We start from the raw sequence: 6,392 nt of genomic DNA, 5'->3' as shown, positions 1-6,392 counted from the left end.
AATAGTTAAGTATGTTCCCTCCAGTCAAAGTATATGAAATGTTCTAAAGTATTTTCACTCTTTAGCTAAAAGAAAATATTTAAACCTTTCTTGTAGCAAGAATTATTCCAGGTCCTAAGAGAATAAAAACTAAAATTATAAAATTAAAAAAAAAATCTGTAGAGAATAAATAAGACTGATAAGCGGTTACAGTTCATAGTTTTAAACCACAAACATATGCATCCAATTTGAAAAATCTCATACTCTCTAGGAAAACTTTTCACCCAGAGAAACTTGACCAAAATAATTAGTAATGCAGAATTCAGAGAAACAGAAAGCTAGGTCACATACAAGCTTATGTTCACTTCCACAGGATGTGAGAGAACTGAGGCATAGTATTAGATGCTTTTGGAAGTGGCAGATGAACTAGGAAGATGTCAAAGGCCAATACGTTGCATTATCTTTATGTAAATACTTTTAGTTATAGAGAGTAAAAGAAACTACTGAATGTCTCTTAAATATTGCTTCCCTATTCTTTGCAAGCCCAAAAGAGATGGAGTACAGTGAATAATTCACAAATTCGGTGTAAAAATAGTAGTTCATAGACTGGAGACATTTTACACAAGTATTCTATGGAGTAATTCATTAGGTAGAGAAGCATCAAAAGCAGAATGACTTCTGTTGGAAAACTTCAGAAATTGGTAATAAGTTAGTAGTGATTAATAAATAATGAATCACTGTAAATTATTTGCCTATGTATGGGTAGTAAAGCAGAATTTTATTGGTCCAATATAGAACTTTAACTGAACCGTGGTAGAAGAAAATCTTACTGCATTTTAGAGTGTAAAAAAAAAAAAAAAAGCAAATGTATTTTTTAAGAAGCATTATTTGGTCTGTAATTTTACTGCCTTCTCGATTATGCTTCAGAGAATCTGACACAGAAGCTTTGAAAGCGGTGAATTCTGAACACAAAAATAGAATGACTACGGTTTTATTCATATTTAGGTGCCGCAGTTGGAAGGAAGTGAAGCTGTTCCCGTCCTTTTCCATGTTACTTAGCAACTGGTATGAGTCAAGGAAAATCACTGAAATTCATAGGCACTAGTGGGGACGTGACAATGACATTGAAAAAGAAGAAAGGACATTCCAGTGAGGTCAATCAGCCTGTCAACCAACAACAAGGCATTAAGAAATAAAGTGGTGAGAGCCATTAATGATATAAATTCAATTTTCAAGACTGGCTATGACAGTGGGGCCCAAGGACCTTCCTACAGGGCTCAGCCAGGCTTCTGTAAGGTGCAGATCCTAGTGAGATTTATTAAACTGGCTTATTTATCAAATATCCCTTGTCTCATAGATGATGAAGATAACCTTGTGTGTGTGTGTGTGTGTGTGTGTGTTACTTTTAAAAAATTTTATACTGGTTTATTTACAAAGTTTGAGTACATTATTTTTCACACCTGATCTTTACTATTTTTTTCACCCCACTCCCACCCCTCCATCAAATTGCGTGGCCCTATGATAAACCCCCTTCCCACCCTCCTCCCCCCACACCTTGGATGGTTTTATACAGTATTTGTCCTTATGGGACTGAGTTAGTTCACTTAGCCCAATGCTCTCCAGCCCTTCCCAAATTAGATAATAATTTACAAAATCATTGCTCCTTCGTGCTGTACTGTATTCCATTGTGTAAATGGACCATAATTTCTCAATCCATTGGATTGAGGGTGGACCTCTGGGCTGTTTCCATGTTCTTGCGATAGTGAATAAAGTGAATAAAGCTGCTATGAACATTGGTGTAGAAATCTACGTGTGTACCTCAGTTCTCATTTTCTTCACAGTGCAATAGCTGGGACATATGGAATTCCTATGTTCAGCTTTTTGAGGAAGTACCAAACTACCTTCCAGAATGGCTATATCATTTTACAACGCCACCAACAATGTACATAAGTTCCTATCTTGCTACATCCTCTCTCAACATTTATTGCTTGCTTTTGTGGTTATGTGCCATCGAGTAACTTTCGACTCATAGTGACCCTATGTGAAACAGCCCCAAACTCTGCTCTGTCCTGTGCCAATCGCACCATCTCTGAAACATCCATCCTGATTACCCCAGTCACTGAATCAATCCACCTCATAGAGGGTCTTCCCCTCCTGCGCTGTCCCTCCACCCTCCAAGCATGATGTCCCTCTCCAAGGACCGGTCCCTTTTTACAACATGTCCAAAGTATGTTAGATGGAGCCTCAGAATCCTTGCCTCCAAGGAGCCGCCTGGTTTAACCCTTTCCAGGATGAATCTGTTTGTTTTCCTAGCAGTCCATGGTACTCTCACTACTCTTTTCCAGCACCACAGCTTAAAGGCATCAATTATACTTCTATCCTCCTTAGTCACTGTCCAACTCTCTGATGCATAACAAGTGATAGCAAAGACCATGGCCTATATCAGACGTACCTTAGTCTCAAGAGAGACACCATTGTACATTGTTGTTACATGCCATTGCCTTGCCTGTGACTCATAGTGACCCTATATGCAACAGCTCTGAAGCCTACCCTGTCCTGACCTGTCTCACTGACTCTGACACACCTACCTCCACTGCCCTAGTTTCTGTCTCAATCCATCTCATCTGAGGTCTTCCTCCACCCTTCTGAGTGTAATGTCCTTCTCCAAGGACTTGTCCCTCCTGGCCATGTACCAAAATATGTCAGTTGGAGCTTCAAAATCCTAGCCTCCAAGGAGAAACTTGGTTTCATCCTCTCCAAGACAGACTTATTTGTTTCCTTGACAGTCCATGGTATGTTAAAAACTCTTCTCCAGCGTCACAAATCAAAGTCTTTCATTCTTCTGTCATCCTCAGTCATTGTTCAGCTCTCTGATCCATAGCAAGTAAATGTGAAGACCAAGGCTTGAATCATGCACACTTGAGTCTCTAGACTGATATCATTGTTTCTGGACCTCTGGAGAGGTCCCTGACAGCAGATTTTCCCAGTGCAATCCATCTTTAAATTTCCTGACTGCTGGTGCCAAGAGTGTTGGCTGTGGAGCTGAGCAAGCTGAAACTGTTAACAACCTTAATATTTTCTACATCTGTCATGGTGCTGCCAATTGGCCCAGTGGTGAGAATCTTTTTCATCTTATGTTGAGCTTCAATGCATAGGAGAATAGCATTTATTACTTGATATACAAGAAAGTAATCTGCTTTCAAAAAGTAAAACTATTCTCTAAAATCACAGAAGAAGAAATTCTTTCCAAATAGAACAGTACTATAGTTGGATAGCAACATTTATAAAATGGGGGGGGGGAATCTTACTTAGAAAAATATTTTAAACTCTATAAGGGATATATTTCAACAAAGTTTGTAGAGAATAATACATTTCAAATTTTTGTATGTATTTGTATTTGATAAATATTCTAACACTTTGATGCATATTATGTCAGGGGTTGGTATCTAAAATAATTTTAAATCAACATAATTTATCAATAACTTGAGCTTGAGTTTTCTTGTAGTAAATCAGTTCTATTCCACATCAGCTGATAAACTGTCCATAGACATCTCTCATCACTATTTTCAGTTAATTAGGAAAACAAAATTACTGTTGAATTTATTTTAATGAATGGTAAATTCATGTTTCAGAAAATTACAATGTATAGGGTCTTGATGGCTGATTTTTCCCCAGAATATATTCCCCGGCCTTTTTCCTAAGGCACTTTCTGATGTACTTAAACTTCCTACCAAAACTTTAGTAGTCAAAAAGAGGCACCTCATTTTAACTGATAATCATCAAGTGGTGTCATCACATTCCTCATATAATCTTAAAAATATCCAGAAAAAGTTAATGATCTTTAAAATCATATAAATCACTTCTTTTCAATTGTTACAAACATCATACATATCTCTCCTACTTCATCTCATAAACCTCTAAATTTAGTTATTCAGACCTTCTTTTCTGTTCCTGTCCTGAAATCCCATAGGATCTTTAGAAATTTCTTTCCATCGTTGTAATTTCTTTCTACTAGTTTTCCTTAATGTAAAGATGGACTTAGGTCACCTCAAGGTCTTTTTTTTTCTTTTTTTCCGAGTTCTATCTGGTATATTTCTCTTCAGATCCCTGACAGTACGCTTTCAAATGAAATATCTCTCCAGAGATACTTTTATTAATAAAAAAATATTAAATAATAGGTACAACTCCCTTTCAAAAAAACCAAAACCACCACAACGAAACAATCTACATCGAAGATTACAGTCCTTGACCTTCTGCAACAAACACTTCGTGTCCTCCTTATTTTCAGCAAGCAAGTTTGGTACCAAGAGAAAGGAATGAACCTTTGTTTTACTAAGAAGCTGAGACCTAGGCTCTTTGTCTCTTAGAATTAGAATGTAGTTAAGTGCTGTCAAGTCAACTATGACTCATAATCCTTTAATGACAGATCTGAACCTGGCATTTGCTATTCTCATGATCTCCCAAATGCTTCGGTCCATTTTTCAACTGTGGATTAATTTGGTTGTGGATCTTCTTTCTGTCAGTCTTTTCCAAGCAATGGTGCCTCCTGACCACAAACACAAATATGTGAGAGAAAGTTGCATCTCCCTTGCCTTTAAAAATCACCCTTAAATGTCAGGGTAGATTAGATTAGGCATGGTAATTAATGGGGGGGGGGCGGAATGCATAATAGTTGAAAAAAGACATGTATAATGTGTTCCAAACTATAAAAATGTATGCACGAATTTCCATAGAGAGTTTCTTTAAAGAAAGTACTCAAAATGCTCACAATATTTACTTTTGGGTAACAAGAGTCAAGGTAATTTATTAAAAAAATAAATCATAATCAATATACTGGGTACACATTTATTTCCCTGAGAAGGACACTGATAGTTTCCTTATACTTCTGGAATGATATTTTATAGGGTTCCAATAGCTAGTTGACAGTTGTACTGCTAACCAACCCAAAGGTAGTGTCGCAGGCGGTTCAAATCCACCTGCGCTCTGCAGGAGAAAGATGGTCAATCTCCTCTCTTAGGTTTTGCAATCTCTGAAAACCTGCTGGAATGTCATCTATGAGTTTGTTCTGACTCATTAAAAGCAATGAGGTTTTGAGATTGTTTTGTTTTGTTTTAGTTTTATATAGATTTGGCATTTATTACAATGTGAATATGCATCATTCTATTAAAAACAGACGATTACCGGGGAGAGGTAGCAACCTCTTTATATTTTCTTTACGTGGCTCATGTCCATGCAATAATTAGTAATTCCAGCAAATTATTAACATTTGGCACACGTTTCAGGTTTGTAAACAGCACCTTATATGTTCTTTGTTGACGTATTATGACATCGTTAACCCAAAGACTTCGAGTCTCCTTCAGCTCCAATCTCGGCAGACTGAAGATGGGTACTTTATTGCTTGGTCTATGGTCTTTGGAGTCAAAGTTGACTAAAAGCTAGAGTTTAGCTTTTTTGCTACCATTAGTATCTCCTCCAACCCTACAAAATAAATTAAACAAGATAATATGAAAACAACTAAATCAACTTGATTTATACGCACATCTAATAATTGTATATCAAGTTGGAAAAAGTGCAATGAAAATAATCTTCACATTCTTTCTAGTACTTTATTTGGTATTTTAATCTGTTCTTGAAATAAGCATATTTGTGCATTGATTCATTTGTATATATTAATATCAGACAATGAAATACTGACATTGTTGTAGTAAGACACCACAAAGGAAAAGAATATCCCATGTCCTGTTGAGTTATTATTTTACTCATTAATTTAAAATGTAAGCATAAACAAAAAAGATGGTGAGTGACTGATAATACAGTTTACAAAGCAGAGACTGTACTATACACTGGCTACAGATGACTGTACAACCTGGAACAAATTTCATCTTCGTGCATGAGAATAATCCATAGGATTTTTTTTAACTCACAAAAATAACACATAAAAAAGTGATGATTTATGAAATAGTATTCTATTTCAAAATGTTTAACATGCTCAACTCTTAAGACCTGAGTGTAACATTCAGGAAACTCTTGATTCATTTGCATCTCAGCCCCATTTTCAGAAAGACTCCCAAGAGAAAGTGTTGTGCAATTTAAAGTGTGTAATAGTGCATTCTTCTCTCCTTAGTAATTGCCTTGTTTGTTCCACATGGACATTGTAAATTTCTGTAACTTACAAACTCTTTCCTTTTTTTAGTTGGATTTATTTTGGTATTTTACATTTGCTAGGCTTATGGGCTATGACGATATCTTCCTTTTTTAAAAAAAATAAAATTCTGGTTTTTTTGTTTGCCAGGAGTCTTTGAAAGGGTACTCTTCAGGATTTTTTCCCAAGCAGCAGCAGCAGTTACCAGAGTTCCGTTTACTTCTTCATGATGTTTCCCTTAGCTAAAACCGCAGTAAGTCGTCTTCAAGTT

The sequence above is a fragment of the Elephantulus edwardii genome, unplaced genomic scaffold, assembly GCF_000299155.1.
Source record: "Elephantulus edwardii isolate Elephantulus edwardi_28Jun2011 unplaced genomic scaffold, EleEdw1.0 scaffold00004, whole genome shotgun sequence".
In the NCBI taxonomy this organism is placed as follows: Eukaryota; Metazoa; Chordata; class Mammalia; order Macroscelidea; family Macroscelididae; genus Elephantulus; species Elephantulus edwardii.
Note: the sequence above shows the minus strand (reverse complement) of the source record.